General features: G+C 38.1%; 1 pseudogene; it reads left to right on the forward strand.

Moving 5' to 3' along the window:
* The first annotated feature begins 2,057 nt into the window (after positions 1-2,057).
* On the forward strand, positions 2,058-21,613 carry LOC133068040 (RAB7A-interacting MON1-CCZ1 complex subunit 1-like; annotated as a pseudogene).
* The last annotated feature ends 3,953 nt before the right edge of the window (positions 21,614-25,566 follow it).

Raw genomic sequence — 25,566 nt, forward strand, 5'->3', positions numbered from 1 at the left:
AAAAACATGTTCTTTCAGTGAAAATCTGTTCAAAAGCTATATAAGTTAAATTAATCAGGATATAGAAAAAATATATTTTGTGATTTTGACCAGTTTGACTTTATCCTATTAGTGAGTTCCATTAATTCACATCTGCAATAAAAATAGGAAAATACAAAATATGCTTTAATATAAAAAAGATTACATGTTCTGAAACCATATAACAATATATTTCAAAAATGATAAAAAGTCATACAGAATAAATCAAACATTCACAATTTCAATTGCTGTACATAAAAATATTTTAAAAAATACAATTATAGCAGTGGCATTTAATTAATCCATTTCAAACACTGATAGCATTTTTTATGACAACCTGTAATTATATCCTTCACATGTTAGAAGTAAGAGAAAAGATATGTATTATAAATATGTAAAAAGACTCTCTTTTTAAAATGGAAAAAACTACAAATGTAGAAAAAGGGCTGAATTTCAAAATGTAATAAATTACCTCTATTTTAATATATTCTTTTCAGTACTTCACACTATCTATAATGGTACTCTTCCCCAGAGGCTCAGCACCTTGCCCTTATATGGGTACTGTTGTTAAGGACTTAAGTAAACTTGGTAAAAGGTCTAATTATTGACAGAAAGTATTTGCCCTTTTATTTTCTGATACACAGTGGTATCAGCATATTATGTTAATTATGGAACAGAGATTGCTTTATAGGTCTGATTTACTAGGCAGAAAAAAAATATTCTCTCAAAAATCAGTTCAAATGCATGTGCTGTAGAATTTCATGCATCTATATTGTTCTGACCCATCTCCTAGCTAATTATACATTGAATGGAAAGGAGGCTAAAGTGCTGACAGAGGATCAAGTGGTATCTTCTGGTGACAGGAGAAAATGAGTAGGCACATCAATATGAATTGACACGCCTTAAAGCAATTTTCTGCCATTGAAAAAGTTAAAACTAATGGGCATAAAGTATTCCTTCTGTTCAGATAGGAGGCTAACTATAATTAAAGTTTCAGAAACAAAAAATAGAAAGTGTTAAGTTTCTACACTTAAGAGTTGTCATATGTTGGGATGGGGAATACATGTAACTCCATGGCTGATTCATGTCAATGTATGACAAAACCCACTGAAATGTTGTGAAGTAATTAGCCTCCAACTAATAAAAAATAATAATAATAAAAAAAAAGGAGTTAAAAAAAAAAAGAGTTGTCATAATACTGAAAAATTTTATACTGGTTTTAACATGACTGGAGAAGAAAATTCTGTCCGGATAATCTCCAAAGATTAATAGTTACAAAAATGTCTTTTAGAGTTGTTTTTAAAGTCTGAGGGATCATTTAAAGTTTTATTTGAACAATCTGAAGGTTAAACATTTGGAAATTAATTGACTCAAACACACTTATTTCAAATACTTAATCCACCAATAATTGCCAATTACAGTTTCCCTCTATTATTAATTGCACCCTCTGAAAAAAATATGTTTTCCTGTTTTGTTTTATAGTCATATAGCATAAAGGATATCATGAGAGTCAAAATTTAAAAGCAAGGAAAAAAAAATAGTGGAGAAGATCAAAGGGGCAGAATAGATGGACATGGAGCTCACTGCCCCGGAGAAACATATCAAAAATATATCTACATGTGGAACAACTTTCACAGAAAGCCAACTGAAAGCTACCGAAGATTTCTTATATAACCAAAGCTACAGGAAAGATCCCCATGTAACTGGGTAGAACAAAAGGGAAAAAATGGAATCAAATGGGACCTGTACCCTTGGGAGTGAGCTGTGAAAGAGAAGGGTCCCTTGCTCTGGGAAACTCCACCTGCATGCCTGCTGGTGCGTGTGGTACCTGAGTGCTTAAACTCAGGCTTCAGTGCACAGGACTGGGGAGAGGACTTGGTATGGCTATATGCAGACAGCCTGGAGGGCCAAGCATGTACAGGCAGCTATCATTGACTTGCATGGGATGGAGTGAGGGCCCATCACAGGAGCCCCATTATTATCACACAGAGGGTGGGGGATGCATCTGCCATAGGAGCCCTTTTGTCAACAGCCTGACAATGAGGTACAGCTCCAGTGGCTGCAGAAGTGGAGAGCGTAGACTTGCCAGGAGTGGGACTGATGGCCCAGCCCACAGGGAAAGCTGTGGAGCCAGCAGCAATGGAATTTGTGGGTGCACACAATGGGGGGCAGGCAGCATTCTGGTGACAGCTCCGGAGAAGGAAAAGGCAGTGCCTATTTTTACAGAAGTACTGACTCAGTTCTACCTCCTCACACTACAGCTTAGAACTGGGTCTAGGGGCCTCTACTCCAACAGCCAGCGAGCAGACCCTGCATTAGCAGGGCTGTCAACAGCCAGAGAGCAAAGTGGAGGCACCACCAACATCCAAGGTAGGCTCTCATCACTGCAACACCAAATACATCCCCTATCAAGGCGATAATGGCCAGGACATTCTGATGAAAGACATGGCAGGCATCTATAACAAAAAGAGCATCTGCACCAAAAATATTGGACTTACCACACAGTCTACATAGAGAAGCTCTCACATAAAAACAGCCCTTAAAGACCACAGTAGATAACTGTTTCCCCTAAATTCAGAGTCAGAGAATTTAAATAAAATGAAAAAGCAGAGGAACTACTACCAATTAAAAGAACAAGAGAAATCCCCTGAAAGAACAAACAGTGAAACAGACCACATGGGTCTACCAGACCCTGAATTCAAACAGGAGGTAATAAAGATGCTAAAGTAATTAAGAATGATTATAAAAAGAAATGCAGATCACTGTAACAAGGAACTAGAAACTATAAGGAGGAGCCAATTAAAATTAGACAACTCAATTGCCAAAATAAAAAACAAGCTAAAGGCAACAAGTAGTACACTAAATAATGAAGAAGAATGAATAATCATCTGGAAAATGGAATAATGGAAATCATCCAATTAGATAGATAAAAAATGAAAGCAACACATGAGATTCTATGAGATATTTAATAATATAATGCATGGTAATGTACTCAAATAGGTATTCCAGAAGGAAAAGAAAAAGAAAAGGGGATCATAAATATATTTGAAGAACTTATGACTGAAAACTTCCCAAACCTAAAGAAGGAAACATATATCCAGGAACAGGAAGCACAGAGGGTCCCAAAGATGAAGAAGACTCACACCAAGACATATCATAATTGAAATGGCAAAGTTAAAGATAATTAGAGGATTCTAAAGGCAGAAAGAGAAATAAAGAGTCAGTTACAAGGAAACCTCCATAAGGCTATCAGTTGATTTCTCTGTAGAAACTTCACAGAAAAGAAAGATATATTCAAAGTCATGAAAGTGGAAAACCTGAAATCTAGGATACTCTACTCAGTAAGATTATCATTTAGAATAGAAGCAGAAACTAAGAATTTCTCAGACAAGAAAAAACTAAAAGAATATGATGCTTCATCCAATCTCAAAAACAATACCTAAAGATCTCCCCTAAATAGAGAAGAATCTATATGAAAAAGAAAAACAATATGAAAGGCAAATATATAAAAGGACTGAAGATCACTTAAATCAGTACACAGATTAATAAAACAATCAGAATTGTGTAAAAGAGACAAGTACAATTAATGGCAAAAAGATGTAAAACAGGAGATCAAAATAAAAAAATTGGGAGAGAAAAGTAAAAACTGTAGATCTTATAGAATGTGTTTGAACTTACATGACTATCAATCTAAAGCTGGTAGATAAAGCTATGGGTAACCACAAATCCAACAGTTAGAACTCTGTATGGAAGAACTGACTGGCTTAAGACTGAGAAAGGAGTATGACAGGGCTGTCTGCGGTCACCCTGTTAGTTTAACCTATGCTGAGAACATCATGAGAAATGCCAGGCTGAATGAGTTACAAGCTGGAATCAAGATAGATGGGAGAAACAGCAACAACCTCAGATATGTAAACGATACCACTCTAAAGGCAGAAAGCGAAGAGGAACTAAAGAACCTCTTGATGAGAGTGAAGGAGGAGAGTGAAAGAGCTGGCTTAAAACTAAATATTAAAAAAACTAAGATCATGGCATCAGGCCTCATTACTTCATGGCAAATTAGAAGGGGAAAAGGTAGATGCAGTGACAGATTTTCTCTTCTGATGCCCTAAAATCACTGTGGATGGTGACTGCAGCCATGAAATCAGAAGATGATTGCTTCTTAGCAGGAAAGCTATGGCAAACCAAGACATGGTGTTGAAAAGCAGAGACATCACTCTGCCGACAAAGGTCTGTATAGTCATGGCCATGGTCTTCCCAATGGTCACATATAGTTTTGAGAGCTGGACCATTAAGAAGACAGAGCGCAAGAATTGATGTCTTTGAATTTTCGTGCTGGAGAAGACTCGTGAGAGCCCCTTGGACAGCAAGGAGATCAAAACAGTCAAGCTTTAAGGAAACCAACCCTGAATACTTATTGGAAGGACTGATGCTGAAGCTGAAGCTCCAGTATTTTGGTCACCAGATGTGAAGAGCCAACTCATTAGAAAAGCCCCTAAAGCTGGGAAAGATTGAGGGCAGGAAGAGAAGAAGGCATCAGAAGGTGAGATGGCTGGATGGCATCACCAATACAATGGACACAGACTTGGGCAAGCTCCAGGAGATGGTGAGGGACAGGGAAGCCTGGAGTGCTGTAGTCCCTGGTGTTGAAAAGAGCTGACACGACTGGGCGACTGAACAACCACCACCACAAATCAAAAGCATAAATAGAATCACAAACATCAAAAAGAAAGGAAGTTAAGCATATAATGGACACAATGCCGCAGTCAAAAGACAGAGAGTGCAAGACTGAATAGCAAACAAGTACCTATAATATGCTGCCTACAGTAGACTCGATTTCTGGTGAAAGACACACATACATTGAAAGTGAGATGATGGAAAAAGCTATTTCTTGCAAATGGAAATGACACAAAAGTGGGAGTAGCAATATTCAAATAGACAAAACAGACTTAAATCAAAGTCCAAGAACAGACAAAGGAGGCTGCTCTGTAACGGTAAAAAGATCAATACAAGAGGAGGATACTATGCTTGCTAACACATAGGCACATAATTTAGAAGCACCTAAAGATAAAAAACAAATCCTAAGAGACAGAGAGTAAGAAACTGACAGGAACACAGTAATGAGGGAGGCTTTATCACCTCAATGACATTAGTGAACAGACGTTCCAGACGGAATGTCAATAAGGCAATAGGTATAATAAATAACAATAGAACAGTTTGACTTACTTGATATCTACTGGACACTACATCCAAAGACAACAGAATACACATGCTTCTCCAGTGCTCATTGAATATTCTCTAGCACAGACCGCACACTAGTATACAAAGCAAGCCTCAACACATTTAAGAGAACAGAAATTATTTCAATCATCTTTTCTGATCACAATCGTATCAAATTACAAACCAACCACAGAAAGAGAAATAAGGAAAGAAATCTGATTATATGGAGACTAAAAAACATGATACTAAAAAACCAATGGGTCATTGATGAAATCAAGAAATCATAAAATACCCAGAGACAAAAAACAATGAAAACAAAATTTTGCAAAAATCTATGCATTAAAAAAGTTCTAAGAGTAACATTCATAGTAACACAGGCCTTTCCCAATAAATTAAAACACACACACACACAACCATATCCTACCACCTATAAGAATTAGAAAATGAACAAACAAAAACCAGATTCAGCAGAAGGAAGAAAATAATAAAGATCAGAGAGGAAATGAATAAAACAAAGATTAAAAGAACAATAGGAAAGATCAATAAAACCAACAGCTAGTTTTTGAAAGGACAAATTGACAAACACTTAGCCAGGCTAAGAGAGAAAACAGAGAAAAGAAGAAAAGAGAGGGGATCCAAACACATGGGAAATGAATGATGAGACATAGTAAATACTGCAGGAAAAAAAAAAAAAAAAACATAAGAAAATACTGTGAAGAATTATAGGCCAGTGAATTGAAGAACCTAGAAGAAATGGACATGTTTCTTAAAACATAGTCTTTCAAATTGAGTCAATAAACAGATAATTTGAACAGATCGATCACTAGAAGTAAAACTTGATCTGTAAAAAAAAAAACAACCAAACCAACCACCCACCCCCTCAACTCCTTGTATACAAAAGTTCAGGACCAGGTGGCTTCACTGGGGAATTCTACCAAACAATGAATGAAGACCTAACACTGATCCTTCTCAAACTCTTCGAAAAGACTGAAGAGTAGGGAATACTCCCAAAGTCATGCTATGAAGCTACCATCACCCTGATGTCAAAACCAAACTCTGATGAATACAGATGCAAGTCTTCAATAAAATATTAGCAAACTGAAACCGACAACACAAAAAGGATCATAACGCACTATAGTCAAGTCGAATTCATTCCAGGTTGAAAGGATGGTTCCTCACATGTAAATTAATGTCATACACCACATCAAGTGGAGGGAAAAAACCCATAAAATTTTGTCAATAGATAAAGAAAATGCAAGACTGTGTCTAAAAAACCCTCATCAAATTGGGTATAGAGTGAACACATCTCAACATAATAAAAGCCATTTATGATAAACCCACAGTCAATATAATACTCAATGGTGAAAAGTTGAAAGAAAGCCTTTCCACTAAATTCTGGAACAAGACACGGAAGCTGACTCTCACCATATCTGTTCAACATAGTGTTGGAAGTCCTAGCCAAGCAATCAGATAAGAAATAAAAGGTAATCAAGTTAGAATGGAAGAGGTAAAATTGTCATTATATGTAGATGACATGATACTCTATATAGAAAATCCTAAATGCCCCACCCTAAAACTATTAGAAGTGAGAAATGAATTCAGCAAGGTAGACTAATTCAATATTAATATACAGAAATTTGTTGCATTTCATTACGCTAACAATGAAATATCACAAAGTAAAAAACAATTCCATTTAAAACCGCATCAAAAAAAAAAAAACCTATGAATAGCCTAACCAAGGGTGTAAAAGACCTATAAACTGAGAACTATAAAACACTGGTAAAGAAAATTGAAGAAGATGCAAAGAAATGGGAAGATATCCCATGCTCTTGGATTAGAATAATACTGTTAAAATGGTTATACTACCCAATGTAGTCTATAAATTTAACGTGATCCCTTCAAATTACCTAAAACATTTTCCATAGAATTTGAGCAAATAATCATAAAATTTAAACAGAACCACAAAAGACCAGAATTATCAAAGTAATCCTAAGAAAAAAGAACTGTAGATATAACCCTCCAGTTTCCTTCAGAAAAAGCTGGAGACATAACCCTCCTACACTTCAGACAATAGGACAAAGCTGCAGTAATCAAAACAGTTTTATTGGCACAAAAATAGACATAAAAATGGAATAGAATAGAGACCAGAAATAAACCCCACACTTATGATCAATTAATCTTCACAAAGAACACAAGAATAAACAATGGAGAAAAGACAGTCTTTTAGCAAGTGGTGTTGGGAAAACCGGACTGTCTCATGAAAATCAATGAAATTAGAGTACCCCTCACACCATATACCAGGATTCCCTCATAGCTCAGTTGGTAAACAATCTGCCTGAAATGCAGGAGACCCAGGTTCAATTCCTAGGTCGGGAAGATCCCCTGGAGAAGGGATAGGCTACTCACTCCAGTATTCTGGCCTAGAGAATTCCATGGACTGTATAGTCTATGGGGTCGCAAAGAGTCAGACATGACTGAGTGACCTTCACTTTCATATTACTTTCACACCATATACAAAAATTAATTAAAAATATTTTAAAAGTCTAAATAAAAGGCACAAACTCCTAGAAGAGAACAGAGGCAAAACATTCTTGGACAAAATTGTAGTAATTTTTTTCTTTGATCAGTTTCCCAAGGCAAAATAAATAAAAGCAAAATTAAACAAATGGGATCTAATCAAACTTATAAGCTTTTGCACAGCAAAGGAAACCATAAACAAAAGGACAATCTACAGACTGGGAGAAAATATTTGCAAACAATATGACTACAAGGGGTTAATTTCCAAAGTATACAAACAGCTCATATAGCTCAATATTAAACAAGCAAACAAACAACCCAATCCAAAAAAAAAAAGGGCCAAAGACCTGGACACCTTTTCAAAGAAGATGTACAAATGGCCAAGAGACACATGAAAAAATGCTCAACATTGCTATTAATTAGAGATGTGCAAATTTAAAACTATGATGGAGGTATCACCTGAAACTGGTTATAATAGCTATCATCAAAAGTCTACAAATAATAAATGCTGGAGATGGTGTGGAGAAAAGGGAACCCTCCTAAACTGTGGGTGGGAATGTAAATTCATATAGCCACTATGGAGAACAGTATGGAGGTTCCTTAAAACACTAAAAATAAAGCTAATATATGATACAGCATCCCCACTCCTGGGATATATCCGGAAAAGATGAAAATTCTAATTTGAAAAGATACATACACCCCAATGTTCACTGCAACACTATTTACAATAGCCAAGACATGGAAGCAACACAAGTGCCCATTGACGAAAGCATAAAGAAGTGACATATGTGTACAATGGAGTTTTAGTCAGCCTTAAAAATGTACGAAATACTGCCATTTGCAACAACATGGATGGATGCAGAGATTACCATGCAAATATTAGATGATATCAGTTATATGTGGAATCTAAAAAGCAATACAATGAATCTATATCCAAAGCAAAACAGACTCAGAGAGAAAACAAACATAGTTTCTAAAGAGGAAAGGAATGCTGGGATAAATTAGGAGTATGGGATTAGGAAATACAGACCACTATATATACATATAACAGGTAAACAAAAGGAATTTACTGCATGGCACATTGAAATATACTCAAGATCTTGTAATAACCTATAATAGAAAAGAATCTGAGAAACTGTGTACATATGTGTATTATATGCATGTGTGTGTGTGTAGATATATATACATATATGTATAGCTGAATCACTTTGCTTTATAAGTGTAGCTAACATGATATTTTAAGTCAACTACACTTGAACAGAAGTTAAAGAAATAATATGAGTCTGTGTAGTATGTGGAAACAAAAGGAGCAAGTAATATGACACTCTCTTTAACTGTGAGCTCGATCATTTTCACTGAGAAAAATCAATAAATCCATTTTTGCAAGTTTCCTTATCTATAAAATTCACAGAGTAAGATGATCTCTTCTAGTGTGAAAATAATTTTTTTCTTGAGTCAATGAATGTTAAATAAATTTATTTCCTACTGGCAGAGATTTTTTGGAATTAGAAAAATATTTCTGAGTTTGAAAAAGGTAGGATATTTTAGTGAAGTTGCATACTTTATGTATGTGTTCAATACATTTTTATTTTCCTCCCATATTTCACTCTTTGTAGTCAAATTAGTGAAGTTAGAAGGGGTTAGAAAAATGAAGTCAGAATTTCCTATAGAATATCAAGGGTCAATTCTCAATTTCTTATCATGATGGAAAATCAAGACTGAGTCCACTCTGGGGGATGTTAGCTTCAATTTTCATATTGTAATTGTTTACTAGTGTGTATTAACAGATTTAAAGCTTTTATGAACTCACTATTATCTCTTAAAAATAAAGCAATGTAGCTCTGTCAGTAAAAGACCTAAGAAAAAGTAGGCACTTGAACCCAGATTGTGATCTTTAAACACGAAGAAAAAAAAAAAAGGGCCACTATTTCTTTGAGAATTGTCTGAGTCAAATCTGGAATAGGAAATGTACAAGATGATGACAAAGTATTTTATCTACAAGAAATATAGGAAACTATACAAAATTATCAAGACTGTGAGATGGTCTGGGACCTGGACTCTCTCCAGGAGGGTCAAACTGGATAAACCTCTCCTTGAGCAACGGAATACAAATGAACTATAAAGGACTAAATATAATTGCACACAAGTGCAGCTGGGGCAATTCTGAACAAAAAGGCCACATGCCAACCATCCTATTTTGATGCGTGGAGCAAAAGCAGGCTTCTGTGAATGATCCCTGAACACAGAATCACCAAAGGGGTGGACAGACCACCCAAGCTATACCTCCCGCCCAATCCGCTGATCCACTCCTGGCATTACTCTCTTTAAGGAACTAGCTAGCCTCCTCTTGGGGAGTGAGCAAGAACAAAGCTTCTTGTTTTTGTTTTCCCATGCTGCATCACGGGTCTAATAATACCCTGCCTGAAATCCGTGTGGGCCTCTTACCAATGTCTATTTATTAAAAAGTTCAAGGGCCTAGGTCAGTAACATGTTTAGTGACCACCAAGGGATGCCCATGGAGCTTCTGTTTATCTTGACCACATAGGGGGGACCTAGGCATTTGAGGGCCGCCAAATGCAGCTTCTTCTCAGCTGACAAGTGGCCACCTAAACCTTTTGCCTCAGTTTCACTGCATTTGGTGAGCCTGCGTCAGGCCCCAGAACTCTCATTCAGGCACCACTTGTCCCTTCTCCTTGGTCCTTTGCCTTCTCTTCATCTCTACTTCTTTTTCTGTCCTCTCCTTCCGAGAAAGTGGATGTGGGGCAGCTACAGCCTGACTCCTCTCAGCTTATGACACTAGGCTTCCTTGACTGACAACAGCTCAGAATGACAGGTGACAAGCAGAGGTGGGAGAGGCTCGCCTCATACCGTGCAGATCTTGGCCTCGTGGCCTCTCCTGCTGGGAGATGTAAGAGTGATAGAGATTCGACGCTCATATCAAGTCGTGGCTAGAAGTCCAATCTTCACAAAATTCTCATTTTCCGCCCCCCTGTCACCAAGAGAATTTCTATCAGGAACAGGCTGAAGCAGTTAAGACTTTTCTGTGTGAAATGATTGGTTCCTGGCCTTTCAGGAAATTGGAAGTGCCTGCATAGGTACCCACAGCGGGGCGGTTTAAGTGGTAACCTTATTCTCTCTCTCTGACTCTCCCTCTAACTCTCCCCGGGTCTTCAGACCTACACTCCTGCCCCTTGCATCTTGGACACTCCATCCTGGGTCACCCTCTTCATGACCCCTAACATCTTTATGTTTCGTGTCACCAACTCTGAGGAAGGGAATTCTGTGATCTCCTTTGCTATCTCCCCCTTTGGTTTTGTTACCCTAGTCTTGAGGGCTCCCTCAACCATCCCCAGGATCTCCAGTTGTCAGCCCTCAGATTTCTATGTAAACATGGGAAATGCCTAAGCAACCCACTCCAGTATTCTTGCCTGAGAAATCCCTTGGACATAGGAGCCTGGCAGACTACAGGCCATGAGGTCGCAAAAGAGTCAGACACAACTTTTAGCTATGAAACAACAATAACAAGACCCCCAGGCTAAGAAACTCCTACTGTGTGAATGTGTAGCCTCTCTTTCCATTTTTCCAAAAGACTGGCAGGCAGAACTTCTCACAGATCTCTGCTTCCAATGGCTAACTAGCCATCACCTCAGTAAGTCTCTTCCTCAGAAGCCTGTTTACTCCCCTTTAACATGGCTTTCAGCCTCTAGACCTACCCCTTCCTTACTGTTTCAAGTCAGAAATTCCCAAATCAGAGCTCCCAGTGCTGTCTCCAATCAGGTTTAAAATTAGTTCCCACTTTTGCTTCACAGACCCTTTATCTAATCCAGAAATAGCTGACAGAAATGGGGCAAGTACTAGAGTGCATGTCCCCTTCTCAATGGGTGAACAAGTAATCTATAAGGATAGGTTTGGCTGGTTCTTGGGAGAACCCCAACAAATTTAGGGATGGGTTTATCAGATTGGGATTAAGGTTCTTTCTGACCTGGCAGGACATCACAATTGACCCACTGTTGTACCTCAGGTGATAAGAACGGATACAAGCAAGGCCAGAGAACATGCAGATAGCCTAATGGCAACAAATCTGCACCACCAGATTTATCAAACAGGGGTGGCGCAATCCCAGATCATGACCCACAATAGGACTAGTGGGTCCTATATGCGCAAAGCTAATATGAGACATTGTATTACTTGTGTATCAGAAAGAATGAAACTTGTATGGTGAACCCTGTAAACTATGATAAGGTCTGATAAGTTACACAGGAAAGAGATGGAAACCAGGCAGTCTTCTTGAGCCAGGAGACAGGGCCATTCAGGAAGTACACTGGGACAGACCCTGATTCTGCAGAAGGGAGGCTGACACTGGCTATGCATTTTATCACCCAGTCTGCTCCTGACATCAGGAGAAAATTTAAAAAGTGTCAGTCTGGGCCCCAAACCTCATGTCAACCTTGGTAGAAGAGATCCTCAAGGTCTATGATAACTGAGATTTAACAGAGGAAGCCAATAAGAACAGGATAGGACATTTGTAAAGAAAATGAAGCTTTTGGTTGCTCTGATTCACCCATCACCTTGAGGGGACCCTAGAGGCCAAGAAGACCAAAGAAACAGTGGAGAAGCCTCCTGGGCCAAAATCAGTGGACCTTCTGTCAAAAGGAGGGGCACTAGGAAGAGGGAATGTCCCAGGTGCCCTTCTGTGAGATGCCAGAAGGACAACCCTAACTGGCTCCAGTTTCTCCCAAATTTGTCAGATTCCTACACATGAATGAATGGGCCTGAAGTGCCTGCCTAACCCTACCCAATCCATCCTCATCTCCAACAGAGCCTCAGGTCACTCTTGATGTGGCAGGAAGAATGGAATCCCTTACGGATACTGGAACTGCCTGCTCTGTTTTGGCTTGGCTGGCTGGCTACGTCTCCAACTATGGCTGTACTGTGATGAGAGTTAATGGACAGACAAAGCTAAGGTGATTAATATTTCCTTTTACCTATAATTATTGCCCATTCATTTTTGTATATGTTAGAATGACTGTCCCCCGCCTCAAAAGGTAGAGACTTACTAGATAAAATGGGAGCCAGTATTTTCTTAGAACAAGGTGAGATTCAACAGATGACAAACCAGAGCAGGGAATACACCTATTGGTGACCTCAGACAGCCTGCCTGCTGATTCCTAAGGTGTTTCCCAAGGACTTAAACAGGTAGACATGGGGGAATGAGATATTTCTGTGCCAGGAAGGGTGAAATGTGCTTCCCTGATAGAAGATTAGAGGGACAGAGAGAAGATGGTGGAGTAGAAAGACATGAACTCACCTCTTCTTATGAAGAAGCAAAACCACAACTAACTGCTAAAAAACCATTGGCAAAAAATGTTAAGCCTATCAAAAACAAAATATCCTATACCCAAAGACAAGTCTTAATATACCAAACCCTTTAGCCACAAACTGGAAGTAGGAAAAAGCACTAGGCCATTCAGGTATGACCTAATCAAATCCCTTATGATCATACAGTGGAAGTGACAAATAGATTCAAGGGATTAGATCTGGTAGACAGAGAGCCTGAAGAACTGTGGATGGAGGTTCGTAAGGCAGTGACCAAATCCTTCCCCAAGAAAAAGAAATTCAACAAGGAATAATGGTTGTCTGAGGAGGCCTTAAAATAGTTGAGAAAAGTGAGAAGTGAAAGGCAAAGGAGAGAAGGAAAGATATATCCATCTGAATGCAGAGTTCCAAAGAATAGCAAGGACAGATAAGAAAGCTTTAAGTGAACAATGCAAAGAAATAGAAGAAACCAACAGAATGGGAAAGACTAGAGATCTCTTTAGGAAAATTAGAGATACCAAGGGAATATTTCATGCAAAGATGGGCACAGTAAAGGACAGAAATGGTATGGACCTAACAGAATTAGAAGATATTAAGAAGAGGTGGCAAGAATACACAGAACTGTACAAAAAAGGTCTTCATGACGCAGATAACCACAATGGTGTGATCACTCACCTAGAGCCAGTATTCCTGGAGTGTGAAGTCAAGTGGGCCTTAGGAAGCATTACTACAAACAAAGCTAGTGGAGGTGATGGAATTCCAGTTGAGCTATTTCAAATCCTAAAGGATGATGCTGTTAAAGTGCTACATTCAATATGCTAGCATATCTGGAAAACTCAGTAGTGGCCATAGGACTGGAAAAAGTCAGTTTTCATTCCAATCCTAAAGAAAGGCAATGCCAAAGAATCTTCAAATGACCTCACAATTGTGCTTGTTTCACATGCTAGCAAAGTAATTCTCAAAATCCTTCAAGCTAGGCTTCAGCAGTACATGAACCAAGAACTTTCACGTGTTCAAGTTCGATTTAGAAAAAGCAGAGGAATCAGGTATAATATTGCCAACATCCAGGACCAGACGGCTTCACAGGCAAATTCTATCAAATATTTAGAGAAGAGTTAGTACCTATCCTTCTGAAACTATTCCAAAAATTGCAGAGGAAGGAACACTCACAAACTCATTCTATGAGGCCACCATCATCTTAATACCAAAACCAGACAAAGATGCCGCAGAAAAAGGAAATACCAGGTTAATAATATCACTGATGAACACAGACACAAAAATCCTCAACAAAATACTAGCAAATCAAATTTAACAATACACTTAAAGGATCATATACCATGACCAAGTGAAACTTATCCCAATATCTCTGATATTTTTCAATATCTGCAAATCAATCAGTGTGATACAGCACAACAAATTGAAGAATAAAAACTATATGATCATCTCCATAGATGCAGAAAAAACTTTTGACCAAATCCAGCACCCATTTATGATAAAAACTCTCCAGAAAGGTAACACACCTCAACGTGAAGTGAAAGTGAAAATTGCTCAGTCGTGTCTGACTCTTCGTGACCCCATGGACTATACAGTCCATCAAATTCTCCAGGACAAAATACTGGAGTGGGTAGCAGTTCCCATCTCCAGGTGATCTTCCCAACCCAGGGAATGAACCCAGGTCTCCCACATTGCAGGTAGATTCTTTACCAGAGCCACAAGGAAAGCCCAAGAATACTGGAGTGGGTAGCCTTTCCTTTTTCCAGCAGATCTTCCTGACCTAGGAATCAAACAAGGGTCTCCTGCATTGCAGGTAGATTCTTTACCAACTGAGCTATCAGGGAAGCCCTTTACCTCAACATAATAAAACTTATTAAGACAAAACTACAACTAACATCATACTCAATGGGAAAAAGCTGAAAACATTTCTTTTAAGGGATATAACAAAATGTCCATTCCCCAGTCATAACAGTCATAGAAGAAAAAGAAAATAACTCCAAATTGAACAAGAAGAAGTAAAACTGTCACTGTCTGCAGATAACATGATACTTCACATAGAAAATCCTAAAGATGCTATCAGAAAACTACTAGAGTTCATCAATTAATTAGGTAGAGTTGCATAACACAATATTAACACACAGAAATCTCTTGCATTCCTACACACTAACAATGAAAGATCATAAAGAGAAATTAAGGAAACAATCCCATTTACCATCACATCAAAAAGAACAAATTACCTAGGAGTAAACCTACCTAAGGAAGCAAAAGACCTATAGTCAGGAAACTATAACATACTGATAAAAGAAATAAAAAATTACACAAACAAATGGAAAGATATATCATATTCTTGGATTGGAAGAATAAATATTGCTAAAATGACTATACTACTCAAAGAAATCTACAGAATGAATGCAATCCCTATGAAATTACTAAATGCATTTTTCACAGAAGTAGAATTAAAAAACGTTACAATTTGTGTGCAAACACAAAAGACCCTGAAAAGCTAAAGCAATCTTGGGGAAAAAAATTGGAGCTGGAGGAATTGTTCTTGACTTCAGACTATATTACAAAGCTACATTCATCAAGAGAGTATGGTGCTCACACAAAAACAGAATTATGGATCAATGGAACAAGATAGAAAGTCCAGAGATGAACTCATGCACCTAGGGTCACCTAATGTGTGACAAAGGGGGTAAAAAATACAATGGAGAAAAGACCGTCTCTTCAGTAAGTGTTGCTGGGGAACTGGAGAGCTACATGCAAAAAATTAAATTAGAATACTCCTGAACACTATACATGAAACTAAACTCAAAATGGATTGAAGACCTAAATCCAAGGCCAGACACTAAAACTCTTAGAGGAAAGCAGAGAATACACTTTGACATAAACTGCAGCAAGGTCTTTTTAAATCCATCCCCTGGAGTGATGAAAATACAAACAAAAATAAACCACTAGGACCTGACAACAGCCCTTAGAATAGGAGAAAATATTTTCAAATGAAGCAACTGACAAGAGATTAATATAAAAATGTATAAACAGCTCGTGCAACCCACTATAGAAAAATATCAAAAAATGAGCAAAAGGTCCAAAGAGATATTTCTCCAAAGATGCCCTACAGGTGGCCAAAAAGTACATGAAAAGATGCTCAACATCATTAATTATTAGGGAAATGCAAATCAAAACAACAAAGTATCCCCTCACATCCATCAGAAAAGCCATCATCAAAAAAATCTACAAATGATAAATGCTGGAGAAGATGTGAAGAAAAGGGAACCCTCCTATACTGCTGGTGGGAAATAAATTGGTAGAGCCACTATGGAGACGAGTTTGGAGATTCCTTAAAACACTAAATACAGAACTACCATGTGATCCACTAATCCCATGCCTGCACATATATCCAAAGGAACTATAATTAAAAAAGACACATGCATTCCAATGTTCACTGCAGCACTATTTACATTTAGTCAGGACATGGAAGCAACCTAAATGTCCATCAATAGAAAAATGGAAAAAGAAGGTGTGGTACATGTATACAATAGAATATTACTCAGTCATAAAAGAGAAAGAAATAATGCTATTTGCAGCAACATGAATGAACCTAGAGATGGTCAGACTGAGTGAAATATGTTAGACAGAAAGACAAATAGCATATGGTATCACTTAAAAAATGGTAAAAAGGGGCTTATCTAAAACAGAAAGAGAGTTACAGATATAGAAAACATTTATAACTACCAGCAAAAAAGAGGTAGAAGGGATAAACTGGGAGACTGGAATTGACACATACAGACTACTATATATAAAATAAATAATAAGGACTTACTGTGTAGAACAGGGAAGTCTACTTAGTACTCTGTAATGGCCTATATGGGTAAAGAATCTAAAACAAAAAAGTGGATACATATATAACTGATTCACTTGGCTGTACCTCTGAGAGTAACAACATTGTAAAACAACTATAGTTCAATAAAAATTTTTAAAAATCAAAATAATATGGGCCAAGAAAAGGTAAAAAAAAATACACTAATAATAGATAGTGTGTGTTAGTCATTCAGTCATGTATGACTCTTTGTGATCCCATGGATTGTAGCCCACCAGACTCCACTATACATGGAATTCTCCAGGCAAGAACACTGGAGTGGGTTGCCATTTCCTCCTCCAGGGGATCTTCCCAACTCAGGGATTGAACCCAGGTCTCCAGCATTGCAGGTAGACTCTTTACTGACTAAGTCACCAGGAAGAGAAATTAAAGAAACAATCCCATTTACCATCACATCAAGAAGAACAAAATGTGTGTGCCTGCCTGTTGCGGTCAAGGCAGCTGCAGGCTCGAGTGTGGTAAGGCAAGTGGAGGAGTGTGGAGATCTGGCTCAGGCCCACATACAACAACTTAGCGAAGCTGCTGGCAAAGATAATCACTTTTTAATTCTGGCTTCTGCACATCTAGAAAAATTTGAAACTTTTGTGTTAAGAAGACAAAAAATGTTCAAATCCATCAAATCTTCAACAACCTTACAGACAGGCTATTTGGACATGACATATTTTGTGGAGAACAAGCAAGTAGATGAAGATTTTCTTGAAGGTACTGCACAAAAAGAGTTGATCAATTTTCTTTCAGAACCAGAAACTTTACTTAAAGAAAATAATGTGCATCTGAAACATTGTGATTTCCTTGGGAATGAACTCCTGGAATGCATCCCTTGGAGATGAGGAGCTCTACTCTACATGTATTGTCATTCTCTGACCAAAAGGAGAGAATGGCTCAGAAGAAAATCCAACTTGCTTAAAAAGTACCTTGTTGATGGAATCAGTTGTTGAATTTTCAATGTCCCATCCAGTTAAATAAAGGTGTTTCTTTCCAAGACCTAGACACAGCTAATTAACTGAGTGAAGGGATATTTAGTGACATTCATTTGCTGGCTATGATGTAAAGTAGAGAAATGTGTTATTGGGGATTGAAGAATTGTGTATATCAACAGCCATAAAATCATGAAATTATTAAATGCCATTACCGTCTTTCTGAGGAGGTAGGTCAGGTGGTCAGTCTGGTATTCCCATTTCTAAGAATTTTTCCACAGTTTGTTGTGATCCACAAAGTTAAAAGCTTTGGCATAGTCAATTAAGCAGAAGTAGATGTTTTTCTGGAACTCTCTTGCTTTTTCGATGATCCAGCAGATGTTGGCAATTTGATCTCTTGTTCCTCTGCCTTTTCTAAAACCAGCTTGAACATCTGGAAGTTCACAGTTCACATATTGCTGAAGCCTGGCTTGGAGAATTTTGAGCATTACTTTACTAGTGTGTGAGATGAGTGCAATTGTGTGGTAGTTTGAGCATTCTTTGGCATTGCCTTTCTTTGGTATTGGAATGAAAACTGGCTTTTTCCAGTCCTGTGGCTACTGCTGAATTTTCTAAATGTGCTGGCATACTGAGTGCAGCACTTTCACAGCCTCAAAAATCTGTATGCAGGTCAGGAAGCAAGAGTTAGAACTGGACATGGAACAACAGACTGGTTCTAAATCGGGAAAGGAGTATGTCAAGGTTATATATTGTCACCCTGCTTATTTAACTTATATGCAGAGTACATCATGAGAAACTCTGGGCTGGATGAAGCACAAGCTGGAATCAAGATTGCCAGGAGAAATATCAATAACCTCAGATATGCAGATGACACCACTCTTATGCAGAAAGTGAAGAAGAACTAAAGTCCCTTTTGATGAAAGCGAAAGAGGAGATTGAAAATTTGGCTTAAAACTCAACATTCAGAAAACTAAGATCATGGCATCTGGTCCCATCACTTCATGGCAAACAGATGGAGAAGCAATGGAAACAGTTACAGACTTTATTTTGGGGGGCTCCAAAACACTGCAGATGGTGACTGCAGCCATGAAATTAAAAGATGCTTGCTCCTTGGAAGAAGTTATGAGCAACCTAGACAGCTAATTAAAAAGCAGACACATTACTTTGCCAAAAAAATACATCTAGTGAAAGCTATGGTTTTTCCAGTAGTCATGTATGGATGTGATAGTTGGACTTAGAGCTGAGCACTGAAGAATTGATGCTTTTGAACTGTGGTATTGGAGAAGACTCTTGAGAGTCTCTTGGACTGCAAGGAGACCAGTCCATCCTAATGGAGATCAGTCCTGAATATTCATCGCAAGGACTGATGTTGAAGCTGAAATTCCAGTTCTTTGGTCACCTGATGTGAAGAACTGACTCATTGGAAAAGACCCTGATGCTGGGAAAGATTGAAGGCAGGAGGAGAAGGGGACAACAGTGGATGAAATGGTTGGATGGCATCACCGACTCAATGGACATAAGTTTGAGTAAACTCTGGGAGTTAGTGACAGGGAGGCCTGGTGTGTTACAGTCCATGAGGTCACAAATAGTTGGACACAACTGAGTGACTGAACTTAACTGAACCGTTTTTTTTATTATATATCCTTAAACTTATGAAGGAATGCTTCTTTAATTAAAAAAAAAAGGCATTTATGTTATTCTAACTCAGTTTGAACTACTGATACCCTTTAACTAATATTATGGAGGAATCCATTTTATCTCTATAAAGATTTCTTCTATTAGTTTATATTTTTCTTATTTTGGTACAATACACATAACACAGAATTGAAAATTTTAACTGTTTTTAGATCATCTTTAGTTTCCCTATCTTGAAGTTTGCTGTGCTTCAGAGATTAAAATTATGTCACCTCTTTGCTTTGGATATATCCCATGAATATATTTAAAAATTGGTAAATAGAAAAATCATGACTCAAATGCAGAATAGAATTTCCACAATAAGATAAGTAATGAAAGATTTCACAAAAGAATTTTCATTTGTTTCACCACATACTACTAATTGCATTTAAAATTTTTAGTCTGTTAGGCATTTTATAAAAATTTAAAAGTGATTTTCATATTTTGTTTAAAGGAATATGCATGGTTTATTAAATGAATAATGAAGATAAAACCAAGTTAGGTTAGTCTGCCATTAGTCATATCTCTATGGCATATCTTTTCACGCATTTTGTCTTTAGTTTTAGGGATGAGTCTTAAAGTTCAAGAGCCTAACTTGGTATCCTGCTGACAGTCTTTCTATCTCAGTTCCTACTGTCGTCCTGGGATGACCTGTATGATGCCTTGCCAATATCCTTGAGCTCATTTGATTGGCTTCATCACATTCCAGGAACTTAACTATCTTGGCCACACCACAGATATCACCATCCTAAGTTTCTGTTTCTGTAATCTTAAACTTCAACAACTAATGAGATTCTCATCTTTCCAGCTTTTCACTTTCTCACTGAAACTAATTTTTCTCTCTTTTCTCTTTCTTTAGCTTCTTCATTTAGCTTCTCTCTCTTTAGCTTCCTCCTCTTGCTACCCCTTTTCTCCTTACCTTCAGCCGCTTTCAGATTTTCTTCTCTGTCCAGCCTTGGCCTTATGGGGACACCATATGAAGTGCCCTCCACAGCCCTTTCAAATTTATCTTCCCCTTGTCCTTCAACCTAACCATTATCATTCCCTCTTCTTTTCTGGAATGCTGAGTTCCAGGTGAAGTTCCCATAGCTCCTCAAACTGGAGTCACTCTAAGTATCTCACCTTCAACTTTAGAAGAGCCCTCAGTGTAAATAAATCCTTTCATCTGTTGCTAGCATGGCCCCTGCCCCTTTTCCACTGTGGCTAATCCAGACCTCTGATTTGCCTCACTTTTCTCTGGTCCCTTGTTAGTTTCCCTATCACATGGCCTTAGTCCTGTCTAACAGAAAACACACTATAGGAGATCACTGTCTGTGTCCCCACTTTGCCCTACTCATTTTCCCACTTTTTAGGGGAAAAGAGGTCTCCTGCTTCTTACGGAAGACCCCTTTTCCTCTATGCTGGTTTTCTCCTTTTTCCTGGAGCTTCTCTTTTTTTCAGCCAATACCCTGCAGGTATTGCTCTTTTCCAGAGTACTAACCTTTTTCTCTTTTTCATTCCTCTTCTCCCCTTTCCCCTTCTTTGCTTTCTCGTTTTCTTGTTTTTCACTTACTCTAAATACAGTTGACCGTTTAAAAACACAGGCTTGAACTACATGGGTCTACTTAAACATTATTTTTTTTTCGATAGTAAATACTACAGCAATACACAATCAGTGGTTGGTTGCATCTGAAGGAATCACAGATATGGAGGGTTGCACTCAGATTTCTGACTGCCAAAGGGTTGCACCCTAACCCCCAGGTTGTCAAGGGTCAACTGTACTTTTATGTGATGTTACTCATAGCCAAGGTTTTTACAACCTGTAATGTTAGGCTGACTCCCAGACTTACATTTTGAATCCCTGCTTTTGCTCTCTTAAACTTCTTTCTAACTGCCTATTAAATATCTTCACTTAGATATCCCCTAGTAATTTTAATTTCAATATTTTCAAACAACTAATCCCCATCTTTCATCTAAAATCTTTACTGGTTCATGTTTTCTCTTTTTTCGATCTTCCACAAAGCAGGGCAACACAGAAGGCTGGAACCTTCTTTCTTCCACTGACCTTGCCAGCCTCATCTCCGCAGATCTCGCTGTGTGATCATATTCTAGTCCAGTGCTCCTTAGGCTCCTTTTTGATAAACATTCTGATAGTCCCTCTTGGGACAAGGAGAATCTCTCCCTATCTCTCCGTGTTCATCCTTACACAGCTAAAAAGATGTTTAGTCTCCTTATCATTACACAGCTAAGAAGATGTTTGTTTAACTTAACTTTTAACAGGTTTTGCTATGAAAATACCTCTGTGCTTTCTGAATATTTAAATCACAGATTTTCCACCCTCATCCCACCCTTTCTGGAGTATCATGATCAGTTCCAAGTTTACCAGTTACTTCCCCCAAGTGCTGTGCATTTTTTTCCCCTCGATATCCTTGTGACTTCTGACTGGAATGCTCTGCCCTTCTTTGTGGCCAAGTGAATACCTATTTAACTTTTAGAACTCAGCTCCAGTGATACTGTATTCAGAAGGCTTCTGCCAGCCCTTTTCAGTCAAAGTTACATGTTCCTTTGCTTTTATTCCCTCAATCTCTCACACTGATCACATTGCTTTATAGTCATTTGTCCTATGAGTTGGCAAACTCTATGTTTTAAAAATCTATCCTTATGCATAGTGCTTACTGAATGGTAGCCCCTTAGTGTTGTTCTTTGAATTAATCAGAGATGTGATTCCTAAGTGCCGAACTTTGCCAGAAAAGGGTTACTGCTCTTGGATTCCAAACTGCCATGTCTTCTGTACCAGTGGTTGACAAGGCCCAGAGAGAATTATTCCTGAGAGGAGTAAGGTATTATTTAGATTTAGAATCAGAGAAAAGAAGGGAACTTTGTCTTCAGAAGCTGGGAGCTCCATGCTGTCTTCGTGATCATTTTGAAGCACTTCACTTGGGTCTCTCACTGGTCAGTACACTAAAGAGGGTGCTGGTGCTTTTTGTACAATGTTTTCATCCCCCACACAATTGGAGAATAATTTGTAGATCATAGCAGTTACAATGCTTTCTACTCTGATGTATTACAAAACAATGAACAAAAGCCTGCTAAAGTAAATTCTGTTTCATTTAGAATGGATTAACTTCAAGATACCAAATACTCCACCTAAGGAAAGTACTATAATTCACTCATCAACAATTATTATGTATTTACTACATGCTAGGTTCATACTAGGTATTGGGAATACAGCTTTGTAAAACACCGGAGTTTGCATTCTAATGAAATTAATGCATTTTTAGAAATAAATGTGTAGTGTGGTGAGTGGTGAGTGCTATGAAGAATAAAGCAGGGCATGGGGCTAGTGTGACTCTCGAGAAGGATGGTGTTTTATTTAAGGTGGTTGGGGAGGCACCTCAAAGCACCTATCTACTTCAGCATTTGTGTTGCTCCTCTGTTAAACACGATCAAATGTTCCAATACACATTCAGTATATTCATAAAATTTGTCTTTCTTATGGAAGTTTTGATGCTGAAATGAATGAATCACTACCTAGGAACTTCTCATTTTGATCTCATTTAAAGGATTTCTCCCCAGTGTGGGGTTTACTAATGGGTAAATGATAACCTAAAAGCCTTGTAGAATTTATTACACTTGGAGTTTCTCTCCATTTTGAGCTCTTTGATGGTTACTAAAATTTAAACTCTTGTTACAGCATTTTTCATAATCTTTAAATTGCATGGTTCTTTTCCAGTACAAAATTTTCTTAATGTTAACTAGGCTTTGAGACTTAGTTAAGGCTTGACTGCTTTGAGGCATTTATAGTGTTTCTGGCTAACAGGAATTGTTTGATGCGGATTAAGGTGCACATCATGACTGAACACTTTCCCTTATTTCTTCACATACAGCAGAGTGAGGTGAAAGTTATGGCTAAAACCCCACAATACAATTTCCATTCTTGCCTTTACAATCCCACTGGGAACTCTCTGATGTTCTCTGAAGGGGGAATTATCTCTAAAGGCATTCTCAGATTCATTTTAACACCATTTTTTCAAAAACCCACAGCTGGCTCATACGCGAGTTGTAGACCACATGTAATTTCTCTCTCTTCACTTTCCAGGGCTCCTTTTTTTGGCTCCCATGAGGATATCCCTTCTGCTACAGAGTACAAGATTATGTAGCTCTCTAGTATCATCTCTTTGTATTATTTTTGAACACAATATGAGCTATCATGTTATGGGAGTATTACATTAATATACATTTAACACATCTATAATTAAAGTATTCATTATGTATTTGTGCTGCTGTTCCTTAATTTTTTTCTTATTTCTAGTGAAAATTTCCAAGTAGAATGTTTTGGAGCATGTAAAATTAAAAAAAAGTCCCATAAAAAAAGAATAAAATACCAAGGAATAAACAATGACATGGTCACTCAACTAGAGCCAGACATCCTGGAATGTGAAATCAAGTGGGCCTTAGGAAGCATCACTATGAACAAAGCTAGTGGAGGTGATAGAATTCCAGTTGAGCTATTATTTCAAAACCTAAAAGATGATGCTGTTAAAGTAATACACTCAACATGGCCAGCAAATTTGGAAAACACAGCAGTGGCCACAGGACTGGAAAAGGTCAGTTTTCATTCCAATCCCAAAGAAGAGCAATGCCAAAGAATGTTCAAACTATTGCACAATTGCACTCATTTCACATGCTAGCAAAGTAATGCTCAAAATTCTCCAAGCCAGGCTTCAACAGTATGTGAATCAAGAATTTCCATATGTTCTACAGATAGAAGAGGCAGAGGAACCAGAGATCAAATTGCCAACATCCGTTTGATCATTGAAAAAGCAAGAGAGTTCCAGAAAAACATTATTTCTGCTTTATTGACTACACCAAAGCCTTTGACTGTGTGGATCGCTACAAACTGTGGAAAATTCTCCAAGAGGAGGACATATCAGACCACCTTATCTGCTTCCTAAGAAAACTGTATGCAGGTCAAGAAGCAACATTTAGAACTGAACATGGAACAATGGACTGTTTCCAAATTGTTAATCAAGTATACTCTGCTATTAAATAAAAACTTTAAAAAATAGGATTAAAACCTAAGAGAAAATATCCCCGAAAGAAACAGTATCCTTTAAAGCCCTAGAACCTAAAGGGGAACCAACCATTGCTCACCAAATTCTGAAAACATGAACTCATTAGGCTCTGCCAATTCCCTTGCAACACCCTGATTCTCCTTGTTTCAAAGCCTAGTGGGGATTACTGGTTTGTGTAAGACACAGGAGCTGTAAATAAGTCATCCCTATTCACCCAATGGTGTCAAACCCATGCACCCTCTTCACCCAAATGCCAGGGAGTGCTCAGTGTTCTGTGTTGGACTTATAGCATACATTTTTCTGCATCCCCTTGCATCTGGACTCAATACCTTTTTGCCTTTGAATGGTGGGACCCTGACACCCTGGAAGCTACTTGATACACTTGGACAGTGCTTCCACAGGATTTTCGAGACAGGCCTTTCTTTGAAAATGCTTTAACAGAGTAGTTGAAAGAGAATGGAAGTCAGTTAAAAAATCTTGATGACTTACTGATTAGTTGTGAGACAAAATGAAATTCAGATGAGAATACAGTTAAGGTTTTGTTTTCTGGCAGAAAAGGGATATGAAGTCTCATGTCTCAGATCTCAAGGCTCTGATCTCACAGTAGCAGATTCAATATTTAGGATTTGTTTTGACCCCAGGGTGAGAGCCCTGACCATAGATCAGAAGACAGCAATTAGTGCATTACTATCTTCAACCACAAAGAGACAACTCTAAGGCTTTCCTGGGATGGCTGGGTTCTGTTGTACCTGGATTCTGAATTATGGCCTTATAGCCAAAACTCTATATGAAACCTTGATGGGGGAAGAAAGGGAACCACTACAATGGAACAGGGACCACCAGCACAACTTCAAGACTCTAAAGTCTGAATTGAGCAGAAAACCACCACGGGGGCTTCAAAATTTAGACAAACCTTTTATCCTATATGTTCATGAGAATAGTTCTAGGTGTCCTGACCCAAAAACTGGGGTCAAAGACT

This window comes from Dama dama, chromosome 13 (assembly GCF_033118175.1).
Source record: "Dama dama isolate Ldn47 chromosome 13, ASM3311817v1, whole genome shotgun sequence".
NCBI lineage: Eukaryota > Metazoa > Chordata > Mammalia > Artiodactyla > Cervidae > Dama > Dama dama.